General features: G+C 37.1%; 1 protein-coding gene and 1 long non-coding RNA gene across 3 annotated transcripts in view; one reads left to right on the top strand and one right to left on the bottom strand.

Moving 5' to 3' along the window:
- Hpse2 (heparanase 2 (inactive)) overlaps positions 1–23,851 on the bottom strand; it is a 681,933-nt gene that overhangs the window by 514,457 nt on the left and 143,625 nt on the right. The window lies entirely within an intron of this gene.
- Positions 13,378–23,851, top strand: part of LOC131906945 (uncharacterized) — a 37,138-nt gene continuing 26,664 nt past the window's right edge. The window contains exons 1-3 of one of the 2 annotated variants that reach the window (XR_009378246.1): positions 13,378–13,486; positions 22,415–22,468; positions 22,855–23,082. This is a non-coding gene — a long non-coding RNA (uncharacterized LOC131906945). Of the gene's footprint in view, positions 13,604–22,414; positions 22,469–22,854; positions 23,083–23,851 lie in introns of both variants that reach the window. The other variant, XR_009378244.1, reaches the window with a different exon arrangement.

The raw sequence follows: 23,851 nt of genomic DNA, 5'->3' as shown, positions 1-23,851 counted from the left end.
CTGAAAGGAAAATCCGGATTTTCAGAGTCGGGGCCTTCCCTCACATTGAAAGGATTGCTTTCATTTAGATGCTTCCACAAACATGAGTGCTGAATCACACTGAGAACTACTTTTTACTATGAGGATCAGCTCTGCCTGTTTGAAACTGACTTGCACAAGGCCAATGGCTTAAATTTTAATTCTTTAAGAAAAAAATCTAAAAAGCAGAAACTAAAACCTAGTCAGATGAGCAGCAGGACCTGTTATGAAGCATGCTTTGGAGTGCTAGCAAACAGCAATTGCATCTTTAAAAACTTAGAGTAGAAACTGTAGACAAACCAATATATCAATTGCCTCAGTAGACACTGTGCTTAGCAGATAACGCACTTTCAAAAGCAACAAACTTCACAATGAGGAAGATGAGCTCTTCCTATTTTATAATTCTCCCTTTCTTGACTCAAAGGATACTTCTAACTAGCAGTTTCCTGCCAACCTCTTAGAGCATTCCCTTCAATTGTACCACTGTTCTTCTCTGTCACCCTTTACTTGGCCTGTCCATGTGCTTCAAGGCAGGAAAAGGAAGGGTGACAAGGCAGACACAGCAGTCTCCACATGCATCCTCAGTGAAGTCCACTGCTCTACCTCCACCCAGCAACAGCAAAGGAACCAAAAGGACACTCCTACTAGATGTGGCCATGCAAGCTCAGTCTTGATAAGGAAAGGAACCTGAGGTTTATTTATACCAACTCTTCATTTTAGAACCAAGAAAATGAAGTCTAAAGAAATCATTTGTCAAGCCAGGTGGAACGGCACAGCACTTTAATCCCAGCACTCAGGAGGCAAAGGCAGGCAGATCTCTGAGTTCGAGACTAGTCTGGTCTACAGAGCTAGTTCCAAGACAGCCAGGGCTATAGCGAAATCTTATCTCAAAATCATTTGTCCAAGAATATTTGTCTAAGCCTATATATTTGTGGTTAATACCAAGACTCAAGTTTCTAATTCAGCACCACAGACTGCCATGCTGGAGCTAAATGTATGGCTGTTCTAGAAACAAACGCCACCTCATGTTTTTTAAGTAGTGGAAAACTCCAAGAAGAACCTAGAAGCTCTTTCTGTTTTGTGTGTCATCCAAAGATTTTCTATCATTGATTTTTCACTTGAATCCCTTCCAATGGCCATCACAGGAGATGATCAATCTACATGTGCAGTATCAAAGCATTCCTGAAGAGAATCATATTTATTAGAAGTATTACATGAAAGAATAAAGCGAGGCATGCAGCTAAGGATGGGAATATAGCCCTGTGGTAGAGTGCTTACCTAGCATGTGGGAGTTCCAGGCTCAATTCCCAGAAACCCTCTCCCACACATGCATATACACACACCCTAGGCATCAGAAGTTTATCATCTATTTGTGATGTTAATATTAAAGAAATGACTGGAATTTTATCCTGATGAATTGAAGATAACCAAAAACACTCACAAATGTCAAGTGTTTTCAAAGCAAAATCCAAAATTTGGTACTCAAGGACTCAAAGTTGGTCCCAGCTGCATTCAATGCACCTTGTGTTCTAACACACTAGATACCTCATTGCTCCCTAGTATCCACGTCAAACACTTGCCTAGTTCTCTGTTCACAGATATCACTCTACCTGGATTATTATTCTCATTATCCTGCCCCCATACACCTCTGTTACCAGTCAAAGCCACATTCATTTTGAAAGTGTATCACAGATGGTCTGGGTTACTTGAGGCCTTTCTAAAAATAGAAGACAAATCTGAGATTTCTCTCAACTTCTTATCTTCCAGAAATATGTGTGTGAGGGGGAGACAGAAGGAAGGAGGGAGAGAGAAAGAGAGATGGAGGGAGGGAGGGAGAAAGGAAGGGAGGAAGAAAGAGAGACAGAAGGAAGGAGGGAGGGAGGGGGAAAAGAGAGAGAAAGAGGGAGGGAGAAAGAGAGATTACCATAGTCTATCCTCTGTGGATAGCATAGTAATATTCTATGATAGTATAGTACAGTACAGTATAGTATGTCTGTCCTTCAACAAATATTGAGCACTTGCCTATGTGGGACTGGATTTTCAACCCAGAGTGCCATCTCTAGAACTAGACTACCGCAGAAATAGAGCAAATGTTTCTTTAATAGAATAGAAGGTTTGGGGAAATGACATGAGTCAGCCTTACACATACTAAATATGAAGATATAGAAGAGTACTTCCATCAAAAATGTTTAAATGATGTCTCTATATATATTCAAGTCATATTTCTAGAAGGAAAAAATATCGTAATCTCATCTTTCATTCCTACATTTTGTGACATTCTTATTTACTATTTCTCTCTTCCTGAGGATTAGCAACATCTCTATCTAACCCCCAAGTCAGATCTTCTCATTTGTTTAATCAAAAAAAAACCAAAATCCTAATAGTTGGAAGAAGGGAGACTGAGCATCTCTGTAGCCTAGGCATTGAGGAGGTTTAGACAAGAGAATGTGAGTTTGGGAGAGTCTGCACAGCTAGCATATCAATTTCGGAAAAAAAAAGGAAAGAATTCCTAGCAATTCTTTAACTCCAGATACTTCCATCATGGAAAGCACATCTAATAAATGAAAAGTTATACTAGTTTAAAGAATTATGGTTTACTCTGTATTATCAAAAATTATAAAAATGAAAGTAATCTTAGAATATCAGAGCTTAGAATTTTATTTCTTTACATTTAAATGTGTACAATGAGCAAAGGCTGAAAAAAAGCACTGGAACCACCTCCTTCATGCTTGAAAAAGCATGTACATTCTTGAAAACACATTTGCAGATCATATTTGTAAATTTGAAGAGTAATGGTCAGGGCTTATAGTTTGTGTCCCTGGGCCATTTTAATTTATCAGGGTTGGAATTACTGCAGAAAAGCCTCCCTTTCCTAGTTAATAGTTTGTCCCTCTCAGCTGATCTGTGATGCTTTCTGGCGTCCCCACACAGGGAATTTTTTAGTTTAATATCTAAGGGCCAGAGCCAGACCTTGGATACGTGTGAGCAGAAAGTACTGACGTCAATGGAAATTCTGGGTGTGCATCTGAGGGCAGACTATGGTCTTCTGCATATTCCCAAAGTAACTGCCGAAATTCTTTGTTAAGTCTACTTTGATTTTGACTCTGTTCCTCTTCAATGAGTACACAACACCAGAAGTGATGCATGAAGGCTGTGATCAAATAAAGAGCTATACAGCTCAGTGGACAGTGTATGGGACTCTTGACCTAAGCAAATAATGAGGTTTTTTAAATGTCTCTTAAGTTCCTGAATCTGGTAATGCTCATGATGACCAGCCCAGGAAAGGAAGGAAAAAAAAAACCCTTTTCTTTCTGGTGCCATCTTCTAGTTAAAGAGAAAATCAAATTGATACTAGTAATGAAGTTAAGAATATTAGAATGATGTACTCAATAGCAAAACAAATTAACTATTAGTCTTTAGTAATTAATTTGCTGTATTTCATTGTTTGATATTTACTATTTTTTACTGAACTTTTACTACTCCTCTGATAATTCTAGGACATTTGCACAACTTGATATACATGGAGACAAACAGACAAAATGGCAATCTGAAACTACCCACAAACCTGAGACTTAATTAAATATGCTCCTTTTGGCCTTGATATCATCTATCGGACTTTGACCACCCACCATGCCTGCAAACACTGGTCACAAAGTCCACTCATGTGAGTGTGTGTGTTGTGTGCGTGTGCGTGTGCGTGTGCGTTTGTGTGTGTGTGTGTGTGTGTGTGTGTGTGTGGTGTGTGGTGTGTGTGTGTGTGTGTGGTGTGGTGTGTGTGTGTGTGTGTGTGTGTGTGTGTGTGTGTGTGGTGTGTGGTATGTGGTGTGTGTGTGTGTGTGTGTGTGTGTGTGTGTGTAGTGATAATAATTAAGGAAGAAGTCAAGAATTTGACTTCTGGAGGCCAGAAAAAAGAGATCCCTCGAAGCTGAAGTTACAAATGGTTGTAAGCCGATAATAATTAATGAAGAAGTCAAGAATTTGATAGGGAATGGGGGAATAGGAGAAGAGCCAGAGAGGGAGATTATGTGGTAAAAGTGATGTAAGTACAGCACTTATGTATGAAATTCTCAAAAAAATAATAATAAAATCCTATTCTTGAAAGATTTCCTCAGACCCCACAACATGTACCATGGCATACACACCTCTAGTAGATAAATTAATGAATGAATGTAACAACATTTTAAATATATTATCAAAAATTGATTAAACTTTGGCATCTACTATTAAAATAAATTTATAATTTCTTCTAAAAATTCTAAACATAGAGATTCAATCTTAAACTCTATTTCTGCCAGTTAATCATAAATGTAATTCAACAAATCTGTACTTAGTGCTGAATAGCAGGATCTGGATTTCAAACAGGATTAAGATATGACCCCTGCACTAAAATATTATTTTATGTGAATGCTCTTATGTCGCAATTCTTAACCAGATTATTAAAATCTAACTCAGAATGCTGTGATGCTTTCTGGTAATTTTAGAGACTTTATTCTAATTTGAAAGATTCTTAAGACCCTCTCTGCCCCATATAATGTCCAAATTCTTCTTCCTCCTCATTAACCCTCTGAAGAAAATCTCCTTTCTATACCACCATTGTTTATAAGCCTCTAGCTCTCTGATGTCCTTGAAACACAGAAGATATGTTCATGGTCCATGCTCACCCACACACATACATAGACAAAAATAAATAAATAAAATAAGATGAAGTTAAATAATTTCAGAATTCTTTTCTCCATAGTACTCCCATAACCATATAACAGAAAATGAGTGAACAAGTCCAAAAAGGACAGAGCATTTAAAAAGTGACAACATTTAGTTAAAGTGAAACTCATTTATTTGTTTGTTTGTTTTTATTGAAAGTGGATTCTTCTCTTATACAATACATCCTGACCACAGTTTCCCCTCCCTCCACTCCTCCTAGATACCCTCATGTCCCCTTTCCCCCATATCCACTCCCCTTCCATTTCCTCTTCAGAAAAGAGCAGGAGTCAGTCAAACAGGACAAGGTACAGTAAGACAAGGCAAAAACTCCTCATATCAAGGCCTGACACGGCAATCCAATAGGAGGAAAAGAGTCCCAGGAGTAGGCAAAAGAATCAGAACTATTCCTGCTCCCACTGTTAGGAGTCCCACTAAAACCCCACACTAACAGCCACAACATACACACAGAGAGAACCTGGTGCAGATCCATGCAGGCCCAAAGCTTGATGCTTCCTTCAGTCTCTGTTAGCCCATATGAGCCCTGCTTCATTGATTGGGTGGGTCATGTTCTTCTGATGCCCTCCACCACCTCTGACTCCTACTATCTTTTCTCCCCCTCTTCTGCAGGGTTCCCGGATCTCCAAAGTAGTAACTCCTGTCAATACTCTTTCACAAACATCTGGTACCTGAATTAAACCAAGGTGAAACCAATCATTTAAACAGACTTTTAACAGGCAAGGAGATTGAAGTATTATCAAAATGCCCCATAACCCAAGTCCAGATGGATTCACAGCAGAATTTTAGTAGAGTTTCAAAGCAGAAATGCAACCAATATTACTCAAATTAACTCATACAACAGAATGAACACTCCAAACTCCTATACAAAGTAGTATATTACTCTAATACCAAAACCAAATAAACACACACACACACACACACACACAAAGAAAACCACAGACCAAATCCCTAATGAACATAGTTGCAAAAATTCTTAGCAAAAAACATGCAATGTGAATATAGGCACACATGGAAAAATTATTCACCGTTATCAAGTTGGCTATATCCCTAAGATGCAGGGGTTGTTCAAAATACACAAATCAATAAATGTAATAAAACACAGAAATGTACTTAAAGACAAAAATCACATAATCATTTCAATAGATGCAAGAAAGTCTTTTTAACAAAATCCAACATCATTTCATAATAAAAGTTCCAAGGTTGGATAAAGCACAGGGACAAATAGCCCAACTGGATCAGGCACTCTGAGTGGGTGAGACAGTTGATTGGCCTGATCTATTTGGGAGGCATCCAGGTAGTGGGACCGGGTCCTGTGCTCATTGCATGAGTGGGCTGTTTGAAACCTGGGGCCCATGCAGGGTCGCTTGGCTCGGCCTGGGAGGAGGGGACTGGACCTACCTGGACTGAGTCCACCAGGTTGATCTCAGTCTGTGGGGAAGGCTTTGCCCTGGAGGAGATTGGAATGGGGGGCGGGCTGGGGGGAAGGTGAGGGTGGCGGGAGGAGGGAGAACAAGGGAATCTGTGGCTGATGTGTAGAACTGAATTGTATTGCAAAATAAAAATTAAAAAAAAAAAAAGTCCTAGCCGGGTGGTGGTGGCGCACACCTTTAATCTCAGCACTCGGGAGGCAGAACAGGTGGATCTTTGTGAGTTCGAGGCCAGCCTGGTCTACAGAGTGAGATCCAGGAAAAGCGCAAAGCTACACAGAGAAACTCTGTCTCGAAAAACCAAAAAAAAAAAAAAAAAAAAAAAAAAAAAAAAAAAAAAAAAAAAAAGTTCTAGAGAGTTTAGATTTGGATGGAATGTGCCTTGATATGATAAAGGCTCCATATGACAAACCCATAGCCAAATTATCCTAAATTGAGGAAAAGCTCCAAGCATTCCCATTAAAGTCAGGAATAAAGCAAAGCCTCTCATTCTCTCCACTTGCAGTCCATAAAGTGCTCAAAGTCTTAGTTGTAGCATTAAGACAAGATAAAGAAATGAAGGGGATACAAATAGGAAAGGAAGAAGTCAATGTATGTGTTTGCAGATGATATGATGCTATACTTAAGATGCTCTAAAGACCCCACCAGAAAACTACTAGAACTAATTAACACTTTCAGAAACAGGGTAGGAGACAAAATTAACAAAAAATAATTAGTCTTCCTGTACAACAATAACAAACAAACTGAAAAAAAATCAGAGAAATAATCCCATCCACAATGAAAACTTTAAAGAACTGAAGAAATTAAGGAAGACACTAGAAGATGGAAAGAATTTCCATGCTCTAAATTGAAAAAATCTATACTGTGAAAATGGGTGACTTTCCAAAAGCAATCTATAAACCCCATGCAATATCAATCAAAATCTCAGTGACATTCCTCATATAAATATTTTTTGAAATCTTAAAATTCATATAGAAATACAAAAGATCTTGGTTATCCAAAGCAATCCTGAGCAAAAATAATAATGCTGGACACATTACATATCCAATCTTAAGTTATAGTACAGAGAAACTGAAATAAAAGCTGCATGGTGCTGTCACAAAAATGGACATATAAACCAATGGAACAGAATAAAGATCCAGATTTAAGTTCATGCAACTACACTAACCTGATTTTTTACAAAGATACCAAATATACAAGCTGAAGGAAAGATAATTTTTTCAACAATGATATTGAGGAAAACTGGATGTCTATATGTAGAAGAATGGAACTCGATTCCTATGTCTCACCATGAACAAAGATGAAATCCAAAATGGATCAAAAGTGTGGAAAGCCAAGGAAGCCCTGAATGAATGTGAAGAGTAGATGAAGTCCTAAGTGAATATGTATTAATAAGATGGACATGGGCATGTCAAGGAACAAAGCTCTGGAGCCATGGGAAATTGGCAAAGGCTTCTTGGATCAGGCTTAGAAGAGCAAAGCTTCCTCCAGTGAAAATAGGAGTATTTACAAATAATTGACCAGTGTATACAAAGACTAGCAAGTGTCACTTCCACCTCCGGGATACTTACAGCCTGAGATTGCTCACCTATAGAGACCTCTCACTAAGACAAGCTAGCCCCTCCCCCATCCTATATGTAATAACAGGCTGAGGTTCTGGGTAGTAGGTGTAGTAAGTGCAGCTCCAACAGAGTCCACCTGAACCCAGCTTTCTGTTCTATATGGGTGTCGATGTGTCTGTCCTTTTTCCATTCCCTTGCTAGTCAGGCCAAGTCCCAGCCACGTTGGAAAAGGTGTGTGTGTGTGTGTGTGTGTGTGTGTGTGTGTGTGTGTATACACACGTATGTAACAATGAAAAAAGAGGTAATGAATTTGAAAGAGAACAAGGAATATATGGAAGGGTTTGGAAGGAGGAAGAGGAAGAGGAAAATTATATAATTATAATCTCAAAAAATAAAGAAAATGATTTTTTAAAATAGGAATTAAAAATAGAAAAAAAGAAAAATGACAGTAATCAATAAGCACCGTTCAATAATAATTTTAAAATTAATGGCTTCAGCTCTCCAATCAAAAGACATAGGTTAGTTGACTAGACTGATTAGATTAATAAAAAAAATCCACCTTCTTGATAATAATTTTTAAAATTAATGGCTACAGCTCCCCAGTCAAAAGACACAGGTTAGTTGATTAGATTAATTTTAAAAAAGCCATCTTCTTGATGTCTACAAGAATCTCACTTTACCTTCAAGGACAGGCACAACCTTAAAGTGAAAGGATAAGGAAAATAAAAAAATATTTTAAAAAAGTATTCTGAGCAAATAGGACCTGGGAAGAAGCCAGCATTGCTATCCTAATATCTGACAAAACAGGTGTCAGCAAAAATTAATGCAAACAGATAAGAGGGGCATTTCAACCTGAACCAGGGAATAATAAACCAAGAAGACTTACAGTCCTAAACATACATACAGCAAACTGTGGTGCACCTAATTGACACAGACTAAACCCAACTCAGTAATAAAGTGAGTTCAATACTCCACCTTCTCTAATGGTCAGGTCATCTAGACAAAAAATAAACAGAGAAACATTGGGATTAAATTACATCATACTTCAAATGGACTTAACAGATAGCTACAGAATATTCCACCAAAGAATATATATTCTACTCAGCAGCTTTTCTAAAACAGACCACATTTTGGAACACAAACAAATCTCAATGACTATAGAAAAAAATTAAATATCTGTGTATATCTGACCACAGAGCAATAAAGCTTAAAGTCAACTGCAAAAAAAAAATCTCAAAGAGATACATGAACTCATTAAGATTGTACAACATACTAATGAATGATAAACAAATAAAAAAAGAAATAAAAAAATTACTGGAATAAATGAAAATAAAAAAATTGAAGAATAAATTTGTTTAAATCCTCTGGGACACATTAAAAGAAGTCCTAAGAGGTAAATTCATAGATCTACTTACCTACCATTTAAAAAATAGAAAAAATACAACTCAAGAGTTTGGGGAAAAAAGAACCAACCAAGTTGAGTCAGGACCAAGTCTCCCCCTGTGTCGAGGCTGAGTAAGGTGTCCCTCCATAGAGAATGGGCTCCAAAAAGCCAGTTCATGCACTAGGGATAAATTCTGGTGCCACTGCCAGTGGCCCAACAAACTACCCAAGCCACACAACTGTCACCCATATTCAGAGGAGGGTAGGGAGAGGGAACTCTGGTTGGTACGTAAAATGGAAAAAAAAAACTTTTAAATAAAAAAAAATAAAAGTTAAAAAAAATCCAAATCCAGAAATTATAAAAATCACAGCAGAAATTAATGAATTATTTGTTGCTGTGTCTTTACTCAGTTTTGGTATCAAAATAATACTGTCTTTGTTGAATGAATCTTAACTTTCTATTTTGTAGGGCAATTTAAAAAGAATTGGTGTGAGGTCTTCCTTGGAAGTCTGATAGAACTCAGCAGTAAATCCATCTGGTCCTCTGCTTTCCTTTGAGGGAGACTTTTGATTAGTTTTCATTTCATTGCTTGTAATGAGTCTGTTTATGTCTTTTTTTTTTATCTTCTGGCTTTCATTTTGGTAGATGATATACATTTTGAAATTCTTCTATTTCTTCTAGGTTTCCAAGTTTTTTAGAGTGTAAGTTTTCAAAGTATTCTCTAATAATGCTCTGTATTTCATTGGAGTCTATTGTAATGAGACCTTTTGATCTGTAATTATGTTAATTTGTGTCTTCTCCCTTTTTCTTTTACTCAGATTGGCTAAGAGTTCGTTAATCTTATTAACTTCTTCAAAGAACCAAATATTTGGTTGATTTTTTTGTATTGCTCTTTTAGTCTCTATTTCATTAATTTCATCCTTAATGGTTTTTTTTTTAATTATTTCTTGTGGTCTACTGGGTTTGGGATTGGATGCTTCTTTTTTTAAGAACTTTGAGACTGAGATGTTTAAAAAAAAACTACAGAAAAATTTCTTTGATGAGCATAGATGATAAAATTCTCAACAAAATACTAACAAAATTCATAAACAAATTATAAAACCCATATATTGTGACCAAGTGGGGTCCATTCCAGAAAGGTAGAGTTGGCTCAACATACATAAATCAATAAATGTAATACATCATAAACAAATTTAAGAATAGAAACCACACAATCATCTCAATTATTACTGTAAAGGTATTTGACAAACTTCAATACACCTTAATGATAAAAGTCCTGGAGACATTAGGAATAGATGCAGCATACCACAAAATAATAAAGGATACATATTCAATAATTCTATAGTCAATATTAAATTAAATTGAGATAAACAAAGCATTTCTTCTAAAATCAAGAATAAGACAAGGATGCCTACTCTCTCCTCTCTTATTTAATATGTCTTCAAAGTCTTAATCACAGCAGTTAGACAAGAGAATGATATAGAAGTTACAAAAATTCAAAGGAAGAAGACAAACTTCCTATTTGCAAGGGGCATAAGCCTATACATAAAAGAGCCTATGAAATCTGAGACCTAAAAAAAAAAGTTTCAAGATACAAAATCAATATAAAAACACAGCAGCCTTCATATATACCAACAAGGTACTCTCAGAGAAAGAAATTAAGAAAAATATCACATTCATAATATCTCCAAAAATATTAAGCACCTAGGAATATAACTAGCTAAAGAAGAGACGAGAACTCTATAGTACAAACTTCAAGACAACAAAAAGGAGAAATGAAAATAGTAGATGATGGAAAGATCTTCCATGGCCCTGGATCTGCAGAATTAATGTTGTGAAAATGGCTGTACTGACAAAATAAAAGATTTAATGCAATACCTACTAAAATCCTGATGTCCTATGACACAGATCTGGAAAAAAATCTAAGAATTTATATGGAGCCACAAAAGATCATAAATAGCCAAAGCATTCAGAAGAAACAAACACACACACACACACACACACACACACACACACACACACACACACGCTAGACATAGTACAATACCCAATCTTAAATTATACTACAAAACTATAGTGATAAATACAGCCTGGTACCAGCATAAAAACAGACAAGTAGACCAAGAGAATAGAATAGAGGATCCAGATAAAAAAAAAATTAAAAAAAATAAATAAATAATAAAAAAAAACAAAGATATGCGCACCTAATTTTTTTTTAACCTAAGGAAGCCAAAAAAAAAAAATGGAAAAAAAGCCTATTTAATAAATAGTGCTGTCAAAACTGAAGATCTATCTGCAAAAGAATGAAATAAGATGGATATCGTCCACGTTATTCAAAAACTAATTTTGAAATGGATCAAAAACTTTAATATTTTAAATATAAAATTCTGAAATGCTGAAAACAGGGACTATTTGTCAAGACTTAAGAAAGGCAACAACTTTCTGAACAGAACTTCATTAGCATAGGAACTAACCCCCAACATCGATAGATGGAACTACATAAAACTGAAGTTTCTTCCTAGCAAAGGAAAGTATCAGCAAAGTACTCAGATAGCACACAGAAGGGAAAAGTTTTACCAGCTACAACAGAGGTAAAGGGTTAATACTCAGAATTTACAAACAACTGCAGAAATTACCAAGGAAATTAAATTGTCAGTCAACAAATAAACTAATAAATTGAATAACAAATTTCAAAAATAAAATAAAGAAACACAAATGTCAAATAATTATTTTTAAAGTGTTCAATATACATAGTTGTAAGTAAAATAAAATTTAAAACTACCTTGAGATACCACCTGATCCCAATCAGAATAGTTATCAAGAAATCTGAAAACAAATATTGGAGAGAACATAAAGAGAAACCCTTACTCACTGCTGATAGGGGTGCAAATTAGTACAGCTATTATAGAAATTAGTTTGGAGGTGCCTCAAAAAATGTAAATTAGAACTACCATATGACCCAGATATTCTACTCCTGGTCATATATCCAAAAAACTCCATATCCTACCACAGAGAAATTTGCAGATCCATATTTATTGCTGCTCTATTTATCATAGCTAGGAAATGGGACCAACTTAGATATTCAGCAACAGATGAATGGATAATGAAAATCTGGTGCATACATAAAATAAAATATTATTCAGTTCTAAAGAAAAATGAAATCAGAAAATGGATGGGCTTAGAATGTGTAATATTAAGACAGTCACCCAGTGTTAGAAAGGGGGAAAAAACATGTTCCCCTCATACACAGACCATTACCTGTAATGTATTACATTTATATACCTAAATAAATGTACATGTAAGCATAGCATAATATTTAGGAAGGATAACAACAAAGGGTAATGTTAGGTGACAAGTAAAGACAGAATGTGAATAAAGGACACGAGTCCTGAAAAAAGATACAAGCCAATTGTTTTTCTAATTTTAACTTTGTCATGGTTTATGTGTGTGTGTGTGTGTGTGTGTGTGTGAGAGAGAGAGAGAGAGAGAGAGAGAGAGAGAGAGAGAGAGAGAGAGAGAGAGAGAGAGAGAGAGAGGGAGAGAGAGGGAGGGAGATGGGAGGACAGAGGGATAAGTACATAAAACTGCATTGATAGGGAAAGTGTAAAACCCTAAGCAAAGATCTATAGCTTCAGAATGGCTATTCTTAACTCTGAAAGAGTTCATTGAGATGTATGGAGTTTGAAACTGAGTGGTATTGAGTGGCTATATTAATCTAGTTGTGTAATTGTTTCACTTATGGTTTCATTAAAATAAAGTGATTATTATATTTAAAATATTTTTAAAAGGAATGAAATATAAGCAAAATAAAAATACAAAGAATCAATGAATCTAAAAGCTGTTTCTTTGAAAAGATAAACAAGATCAACAGATACTTAGTCCAATCAACCAAGAGAAATAAAGGCCCAAATTAACAGGATCAGAGATGAACAGGGAAACATTACAACAGACACCAAAAAATTTGAGGAGAAAAAAAAAAGCAGAGACTAGGTGACCACAGGGTGTCCAACCCCAGTTGGTACATTACAATGCAACCTCTACACCTAAGGCTCAGGAAACATCATAAAAGAGTAGGTTAAAAAAAAAAATTATAAGAGGCAGTAGACCAGTATGCCTGCTGCCAAATAGTGTCTTCTAGACATGACAGAGATGCTTCACTCATGATATCTCAGCATCATATAGTTGACTAAACCAGACCTTCATTATGACACCACCTGTGGACATGACAACACAGACAGAGAAAATTTTACTAGACTCCATCCCTAAATGAAGAGCTACAGGAAATCAATGGCTGCTGAGAGAGGGAGAATCAGTCTTCTCCAGGGACAAGTCCCCTGCTAGGCTATCCAATGCCAAGTGGTTATCTCCAAATACATGTAAATACGAGCAAAATTAAATGGGCTCAGTAGTTGTATATGTGCATATAGATGTGTACGTATTTATGGATGCATTGTAACAATAATAATTACAGAAGAATGTTATGAACTTGAGAGGTAAGATGGAATGGAAGGAACATTGGAGGAGTTGAAAAAGGAAAGGGTGGAAATGATGTAAATACAGTACTCATGTATATAATTTTCAAAAAAGTAAATATTTTAAATTAAAAAAAAAGATACCCAGAAGATAAGTGGAGCTAAAAACAAAGCACTGCGTGAGGTAATACAGACCAAAAAAGACAATATTATATGTTTTCTCTTATATGTGAATGCTACCTTTTAAGCCTTCTATGTGTGCTACAATCCCTATAACCAGGGTTAGGTGCCTAATAGGGGACTAGGGGAGAAGAGAGAATCTCTCCAGGAAGGGGAAATAGAATATATGGTTATGGAGAGACTGTAGTGGAAGGATTAACTGGGAAGGATGATGGAAGAGAAGGACAAGGAAGGGAATGTAGAGACAGACAACTAACACTAAGGCCCACTTGAAGGGCCATATGCAAATCTGCTACTTAGAAGCTTTCTAAAATTATACACATATAAAAAAATTAAGTCATCAGATAATGAAGACAATGCCCCCAAAATCATTGTTACAATAATGTATTTTATAACATAAGCCACATGAAAAGAAAATGGCTATTTCCAAAAGAAGAAAGATTTGTATCTGCTACATAATACAATTTACTACTTCCTACTCCAACCATACTTCCACCCTCACTCTACAAATCTCTAAATATTATTCATACTCAAGTAAACAGAAATGCATGCTCATTATAAGGACACTTTTACAAATTAACTCAATTGTGGGAGGCATATCCCTTTGTGGGAGGCCTACCCCTTTCTAAACAAACAGAAGGAGTGGAAACTTCTAGGAAGAAGACAAAAAAATTCCTCTAATTATGACACCTTCGTTAATTATATTTTGGGTAATCATTAAAAAGTGTTCAAGATATCTGAAGTTTTATAAAATATTCCTTTAAAATTAATGTTACTTAATTTGTCTAGACAGATATTGATGGAGTAATAAAAACAATTCTAGTATGAACTTACATTTAACATTTACATGTTTTACAAACTTACATTCAACATTTACACTTTACACAGACCTACATTCAACGTATATACCCTTCACAAACCCACATTTAACATATACTTATTTATACTTTTTACAAACTCACGTTTAAAAGGAAACTGTATAGAACTGTTTTACAGCTTCATAGTCAAAAGGAAACTCAATAGAACTATTTTATAAACTTTATATTCAAAAGGAAATGCTATAGGACTATTTTATAAACTTTAACACTTATCTAGAAGAGCTTTCTTACAAGAACTACTTACCAAACTTATATTCAAGAGGAAACTCTATTAGCAAACATCTAGAAAGAATCTCTTAACAGAACTAACTTATATTCAAAAGCAAACTCTATAGGACTACTTTAGCAAACATCTAGAAAAGATTTCTAACTTATATTCAAAAGCAAACTATTAGCAAACAACTAGAAGAGGTTTCTTTGTTTTTTGTTTTATTTTGCAATACAGTTCAGTTTTACATATCAGCCACGGATTCCCTTGTTCTCCCCCCTCCTGGCTCCCTCACCTTCCCCTCAGCCCACCCCCTATTCCCACCTCCTCCAGGGCAAAGCCTCCCCGGGGACGGAGATCAACCTTGTAGACTCAGTCCAGGCAGGTCCAGTCCCCTCCTCCCAGGCCGAGCCAAGCGACCCTGCATAGGCCCCAGGTTTCAAACAGCCAACTCATGCAATAAGCACAGGACCCGGTCCCACTGCCTGGATGCCTCCCAAACAGATCAAGCTAATCAACTGTCTCACCCATTCAGAGGGCCTGATCCAGTTGGGGACCCCTCAGCCATTGGTTCATAGTTCATGTGTTTCCATTCATTTGGCTATTTGTCCTGTGCTTTATCCAACCTTGTTCTCAACAATTCTTGCTCATATAAACCCTCCTCTTTCTCGCTAATTGGACTCCCAGAGATCCACCTGGGGCCTGGCAATGGATCTCTGTATCCAGATCCCTCAGTCGTTGGATGGGGTTTCTAGCACGACAATTAGGGTGTTTGGCCATCCCATCACCAGAGTAGGTCAGTTCGGGCTGTCTCTCGAGCATTGCCAGCAGTCTGTTGTGGGGGTATCTTTGTGGATTTCTGTGGGCCTCTCTAGCACTTTGCTTCTTCCTATTCTCATGTGGTCTTCATTTACCATGGTCTCCTATTCCTTGTTCTCCCTCTCTGTTGTTGATCCAGCTGGGATCTCCCACTCCCCCAAGCTCTCTTTCCCTCGACCCTCACCCTTCATTACCCCCACTCATGTCCAGGCTGTTCATGTATATCTCTCATACCACAAGAGCACTTGTTCAGCTATGTTCATATCAGCATTGTTTGTAATAGCCAGAACATGGAAACAACCTAGATGCCCTTCAACTGAAGAATGGATAAACAAAATGTGGTACATATACACAATGGAAAACTACTCAGCAGAGAAAAACAATGACATCATGAGGTTTGCAGGCAAATGGATGGATCTAGAAAAAATCATCCTGAGTGAGGTAACCCAGACTCAGAAAGACAAACATGGTATTTACTCACTCATAGGAGGATACTAGATGTAGAACAAGGATGACTGGACTGCTACTCACATCACCAGGGAGGCTACCTGGAAAACAGGACCCAAAGAAAGACACGGGGATCGCCCAATGACGGAGAAATGGAAGAGATCTACATGAACAGCCTAGAAGAGGTTTCTTAACTGAACTATTAACAAACAGAAAGCACGCAAATCATTTCTAAAGTTCAGTGTTTATAGTCAGCTTTGATATCATTCTGAAAGTTTTCTTGAGAGTTTGAAGTCAGAGCCTAATTTATCAGTGACGCTTAAACTTAAGTAAGGGTAAAATTCCCTCTTCTTAAATTTTTTTAAAGCTGCTTTTTAAGATTACCATGAGTTCTTTTAATGATGCCTCTTGTATCTTAAGCACGACTCAATCATGTAAGTTTTTCACACCCCAAACAATTTCCCAGTATAAGGACTGGTTTCTCTTGTTTTCTAAAGGATTTCAAAGTGGCTTGTAGACAAATAGGTATTAGTATTTTAATTATCTCCTTAGAGGCAAGTTGTTCACCTGTTCTTAGTTCTCAGGAGGTAAGACTAAGCTTTCTAACACTGCTTTGAAAAGAAACTACATTCTGAGCTGGAAAAACTGAGTTTCTGGGCAGTATCACCATTTTGAGCTGAAAAACTACATTTTCAATACTGCCTTTCTCCTTGTCACGCTGTTACATTACACACTACATTTCCCAAGCTACTTTTCAAACTATATTTCCCAGGAAGCCTTTCAGGTCTGGGAGAAAAGTTCCATTCACATAGTCTGTTTTCATACTGAAAATCAAGATCAAATGAGCTTTTTCTCGCAATGGGAGGATTCTGTTCTCCCTGAGCTGGCATTGATAGGTGTCTTTACTTCACTGTCCCCAAAGTGGGCCAGATCTATCTGCATGCTCACTTATGGTGCTTTAGTGCCAGAAGCAAAAATCCCTCCGGGCTTGCTCCTGCACCTTACCATGTCAGTGAAAGAAAATACAAGTATTGAAAATAAAAGTCTTTTCCACATTTTGAGAGATTTTTTGAGAACTTAAGCCCTGCCTCCCTCATTGCAGGGATGATTTCAAAGCTTCCATTGCTTCCTCCAAGCCAGAAGACCCTCCCCTAGTCCCACACAGCCTCTGTTGTGGCTCCACCCTTTGAGGAGGAAGCTGTCCCTGCTTTAGCTTTCTGCCTGCAGGAGAGTCTAGCCTCAGGGGACTCTGGATGCTCTTTTTCTAAAACTAGCTTGAAGGAGAGACAGGACTAGCAGAGAGGATTTGTCATATTCCAAGAGGTTTTTTCTTTTTTCTTAGAGAAATTACAGGTGATTTTCCCATAATGATAGATGCTGTTTCCAGGCAAGTTAAATTTTTGCCTTTACAAAAAGAGAAAAAAATCTAAGAAAGAAAAGTCTGAAAAACTTTTAGACATTTAGAGAGAGATTACTAAGATTTTTCCTAAGATATTTGTTCTCCTTGGCTTCATGGCCAAATGGAAACTAATTTTGATTGTATGATGTTTTCATACAGTGGCAGCATTAGTGGAGTGAAAAGTTTTATTTCATCTGCATCCACCTCAGAGAAAATTCTTTCCTCTGCCACTTAGGACTCAGAATTTAAGCTGTTCACAGTCCAAAAGCTTCCACAGGAATCTTTCTGCCCATTTTTTCTCATCTTTGATAGATTTTTCTGATTCTTCCCCAGGATTTTGTGTTCACACCCCCATAGTTGAAAAATCAAGGACACAGTTCCTCTTGCTTATCATATTCTGAATTCCTAACCAAATATTTCTATATTCAACCTTACTCTAAATTTTTCTTTAATTTTTATACATAGAAATTAAGAGAAAAAAGAAAGAAACCTAGATAGAGAGAAATACATGCTGCAGCCTGACTTTCCAACTTCAGCATTCCACTGCCTACCCAATTAGACTCCCAAGAATAAAATACCATTGCCCTTATAATTCCTTGTCCTGGCATGCCTTATACCCTCAAAGCCCCCTTTCTCCTTTCACCAAGTCTCTGGGTCCCTTGTTCCTTGGTTCCATTTTGGGAGACCAGCTCCCACATTTTCCCCAAGGTACTCTTGAGGAGAAAGGGATAATAGATTTAGATAGAAATATAGAGGGGAGAGAGAGAGACAGAAATACAGGATAGCCTCGAAAAGGCCTGGATCCTTATCCACCAGACCTTACTGTCTCTTCTAAAGAGTTTTTTTATAGGAATGCCAAGGGGTGGGGTAAAGACTCCCCCCTAGCACAGCCAAGTGCAAACTCTTCCAATCACATAGTAACCATGCACATGGTCAAGCAATCCTCTAATGCAGCTCTGCTGGGTGAAGCAAGCTCATATCTCACTAGGAAAACTTTGTGGTCCTCCACAAGCAGATGACAGGTAGATGCCAGGGGCCAGAAAGACAGACACCGAGGAAGCTGGAAAGTAGGACATACAGGATAAAAGAAAGGGAAAAAAGCACAATCTAGGTGACTAGAAACAGGTTAAATTAAGTTATAATAACTATGGGACAAGCCTAAGGTAAGGCTGAGCATTCATAATTAATAACAAATCACTGTGTCTTTATTTGGGAGCTGGCTGATGACCCAAAGAAAAATTCCAAATACAAGTGGCACCCAATGTGGGGAACAAATTTCCATACAGGGCCTGAATAAGCTGTATGGAAAAAAACAGAAAAAAAAAAAAGAAAAAAAACAACAACAAGAAACCAGATACAGCTCCTTTAAGAAGTGTTGCTGTGCAGCAGAGCACTTGAGCAGCTCGCATGCTAAATAGAAACAGCAAGCTAAGTAAAAACTCCTGCCACAGTGCAGGCACCAACTTCGTAGAGCTGGGGAAGTTAAATGCAGCTCCCAAATAAATGCAGTTTCTCAGCCAGGCCTGTGGGCTTAAGGCTTGGCTCTTACAGACCCAAGGAGTGGGCAGAGCCAAACACCAAAGCCTCACAGTAGAGGGCCGAGCTGCTACTTAGCAGTTTAAGGTTTGGCTCATGCAGTCAGAGAACAACAACACTGGTGCACAGTAAAAACGGGTCCAGATTGAAAAAAATCTTTAAACAAGTTACAGTGTATGGAGATGCTTAAGAAAGAAAAGAAAATGAATATAGCCAGTCAAAGGAAAAAATAATTTAAATATAATTAAGTAAAGTCTTTAAAGAAAGAGTAAAGTAATATAAGAAAATAAGCCACATAAAGATGGTAAACACACAGGGAGTCTGGGATCCTGTATGGTGTTTTGTTGACTTCGAATTTTTTGAATACTGATGAGCGAATGGCAGCTGCTGAGAGACATGGGATTATAACAGGAACTACTGAATTGAACCAGCCTAGATACTTTAGGAATGTCTTAACTGTAAAATGGAATTCAGAAAATGTATTGTGTTGGGGGAAAGGTAATACTTTTGTTTTCACAGGAAATGAAAGGCTGTGGATTCTTTTAAAATTGAGACCAGATTTGATTGAGGGAAACCCCCTTAAATCTTGGCTACAGACATAAAGAAATAAACCTAAAAAAAAACAACAAAACAGGTGACATATATGCTGATCTCTTGACATGAGAACAGCCTGAGACTGGATGAGACATGATAAATCTTGTTGGTTATAGAATCCTCAGGACTTATTTTTACAAGCTGTCCTTTCATATGGCATGGATAGAGGTTTGGTTATATAGTCAAAACAGACTTATAAAGTTGACAGATGTCTTCTACCTGCTCAAACGTAAAACAAAAAAATCATCTTTTTCTGGATTGTGTACAACACACAGTCCATATCTGAGTTGATTGTATGTATGTTACCTTTGAAATTTTGTGTGTTTTCAGAGCAAAGGGACCAGACACTAATAAAAATGAGTGCCACCAGTGATCTAGGCTTTCAGAGTGCCTCTGTTGAAGTTCTGCATTCAGAACAACTTGAAGGCTGCTAGGTGAAATGGCCCAGGCTCACAGACTATTCTAGCCAGGACTTCAAGATAAGCCTTGCACTTTCCCATTACACAGAGACTGCACAACAAATGTTATAGCTAGTTTTCTTAGGATTTGACCATTATCTCAATTTTCTCAGGGTCCCCTAGGGATGCCATCATGCCCAGACAACAAGAAATAGTCCAGAGAATACAACACCCGTATTCCCAAGAAGTGGGGTGGATCATTTTGTGTCATTCGGTGGATTATATGTCTGTCATCATTTGGGGGAGGGGAATATAGGAATATAGACTATAAAGACAACTATTCTTTTCAAGTATTTTACATTGGTATGGAGTTTTGTATGTTGAGAGAAATTTAAGGTTATTTTTGTTATACCATATATATGTTTCTACTCTTGTTTAAGGTCTTGTACCTATGCAGCTCATTTGAAAATGTAATATAAAGTTTGAGCCCTTAAAAGCTATCATGACAAACTGTTTAGAATAATTTTTAAATGCAGGTTAGTAGTTAGTCATCTATAATAATCAAACTTGTAGTTATATTAGAGGTTAAACACAGATATATTTTAGATAGATAGGTGATCTTCAAATGCTTCAGAAACCTACAGAATATGGCATTTAAAATGTTTAATGACCTAAGGCTTTTTTTTCATGACAGTGAGACACGTCTGTTCCTGGCAGCACCACTCTACTTCATAAAAGGATGATGGGCATAGAAGAACCTCCATATGGAGTTTGTTTTCATTGTGACAAAGCTAGCTATTTGGGCAAAAAAACTGCCTTTGCCTCGACTGCTGTCAGTATCCTGCACATACTGGACAAGCAGGATACAAGGGGAAAAGAATGCTGAACGTTGCCATTATGGGACAGTCCTTCAAAATTCCTGCTTCACAGAAAAGTCTATCAGATATTCTAGGCCTGTAAGCCAAAGATGGGTACTCCAACGGTGCAGAGGAACCTTGGATAACTGTCCAGACAGCCAGCAGCTTCTGTCATTTCTATAGTTTTGGAAGTTGTTTGTTCTGTACTTCCTGTTTACTCAAGTAATATAATATCAGGTTTTCACCCTAGCCTCTGACTCCCGAGTCTTATTGATAAATAGAACAATAGAGATTTAGTTAAAAACTACATTTGGTGGCAGCAGCAGGAGGCAGATCCAGTGAGACATAAAAGTCCTACCTGTCCACTGCCTGAGAAGCGGGCGAGTAACTGCAGAGACACAATTACTGGATGAAAGAGCAGAGATTCAGGTGCAGCTGCTGTGTCACCAGAAAAACAACACTATCTTTCCTGTTATAATTAAATGGAATCTAATTATATATAACATGTATAAATTCAGTTATGGTCATTATTTACAGTTTTAGAAGTTAAAGCAAAAAATGACCTGCACTTTCAATGATACCAATTGTTTGAGCATTAAGCAGATAAGAACTTGGGGGAAAAGTGTGCCCCAAGTGTACCCAATGCTCAATTCCTTATGTTTATTTACTATACCTTACTGCATCTTCACTTTTAATTTAAATTTTATTTAGAATTTCATATATGTTTAGCATATTTACATCATTACATCCATCACTCTCCTCCCTCCACTTCCTGTCATGCTCTCTCACTCTCTTTCAAATGCATGACATTAATTTTGCTGCCTATATATGTAGGGGGCTCATTCCAGAGAATGATTCTCCCTCTTTTAGCAGTCACAAATTACCAAAACCCTTCATCTAGGGGTAGGACCTTGTGAGATTTCTACCATTACACACTGTCATGTCAACTAGCAGTGTCACTTTGCAGCTCTAGTTTAGGCAACCATATTTTTGAGATTTCATGTGTGCATCTTCCCAGTGATTTACAAAAGACACTATCTCACAGATGTCTTAGTCCTCTGTAACTTAATCTTTCTGCCTCCTCCCACAATATTTCCTGAACCATAGGAAATGAGGTTATACTGTAGATATACCAGTTGGAATTGGGCATCCCACAGTTGGTTCTTTTCATTTTGAACAGTTGAGGATTTTTTTTTAATAGTCTCCATCTGCTGCAAAAAAGAAGATTATCTGGTGGGAGGTGAGAGCTACACTTATTAGTGAGTATATTTAGAATAAAATAAGAAATTATACTGGGTTTAAAAAGTGGCATGACCTTGCCAGCTACTAGTAGTTGTCTAGGTTTACAGTACCAGGCATGAATTCTCTCCTATTGAACAGGCCTTAAGTCAACTAGATAGCTATTGGTTACAGTCAAGCTCTAACTACCACTATTTCACCCTTGGAGATACTCTGCCATGCTTGTCATTGTGTTTACAGCTAGGTAAGACTACTGATTGATTTTCTCCCTTGGCAGCTTGACTGTACATCTTCTGGTACTATGAGAGACAGACCTCAAAGAAGTTCCCAGGTCAGTTCCACTCAATTCCCCAAAGTCTTATTATCTTTTTATATAAGAACTAAAAAGTAGTGGAAGAAATAATAAATTACTACTCATGTGTTTTTAATCTCCAGGTAGTAGAACTAATGCATGACCACTACTTATAAGTGGTTTATTATAATTCCCTCACATTGCCAATACTACATTGTGTTTATAACCAAAATAGACACATTCTAAATATGGAAAACACAATATAATTTCTGTTTCCAGTTTCATTTGAGGATGAGCAAAAGAATTCTAATACCAACTAATGTTCATTTAATAGTACTATGCCTTCATAAAATTAAAAATGTTTGTCCAAAAGATTAGGGATAATACTTCCTACATGACACATTTTTCTGATTTTTGTTTTCCAGGGAACTTGGTGATTATTTGTACTTTTTTTTTTAACCAATCACTATACATATCCAAAAAAAACAAGGAACCTGAGATTCACGATAGTGGGAGATTTACCATGAAATTACTATAAGATAACAGCAGAACTAAAAATGTTTCTGAATGCTCAAGCTTTGCTGCACAGTTTTAACTGTGATTTTAAAAAGCAAAAAGAATTCACTACCAAAAAGCAACTGATTTATCCAAAGGTGAGTTTGCTTTGAAATGTGTTGAGAAAATACCATGAAAGCACAGTAAATCAAAATAGTAAAAATCTAGTATTTATTGAATATTCACTGTGTGCCAAGTAATATGCTAAATAGTATGTTGAACTAATAACGCTGTGTAAAGTGAAAGCGGTGTGATCATGTTAATATTTCTGCAGCAAGAAACCACTTAATTTATTTATTCCTTCATTTATAAAGCATTTTCACATTTATTATCTTATTGTTTAATTAAAAGAAGAGAACATTGTTCCTTCGATTTTAACAATCTACAAAAAGATGATTAATCCAAATAATCCCAAGATAAAAGCAAGGCAAATGGTGCTATTTACCTTTCAGTGGCAGGGTAACTGAGCCTTGTAACAACCAGTTATTCAGCTGGAAAGTTACAACTGAGAAAGGCCTGCCATGACTGAAGAAATGTCCTGCTCCACATCTGCCAACTTCATCACTGTCACAGCAGCAGGCACTGGCTTAGCTGCTCAAAGATGATGCAGATTAAAAATTCCCTCTGAGAGACAGAAAACTAGAGCCAGCTTCACTAATTAAAAGGAAAATTGAAGAAAAAGCTGGTTTTAGCCTACTTCCAGATGCAACTGCAGATGGGAAATAGCAAGGGGGAGGGAGACGCTACAGGACAAGAGGTTAAACACATAGTTATGGCACTGAAAATGCAGGCAGACCACGTGATCCAGGGACAGTATACCCCATACTGAAATATCAAAAAGCAGGACCCCAAATGTCACTGTAAAAC

The sequence above is a fragment of the Peromyscus eremicus genome, chromosome 1 (genome assembly GCF_949786415.1).
Source record: "Peromyscus eremicus chromosome 1, PerEre_H2_v1, whole genome shotgun sequence".
NCBI lineage: Eukaryota > Metazoa > Chordata > Mammalia > Rodentia > Cricetidae > Peromyscus > Peromyscus eremicus.
This window is presented reverse-complemented; position numbering and strand designations above follow the sequence as displayed.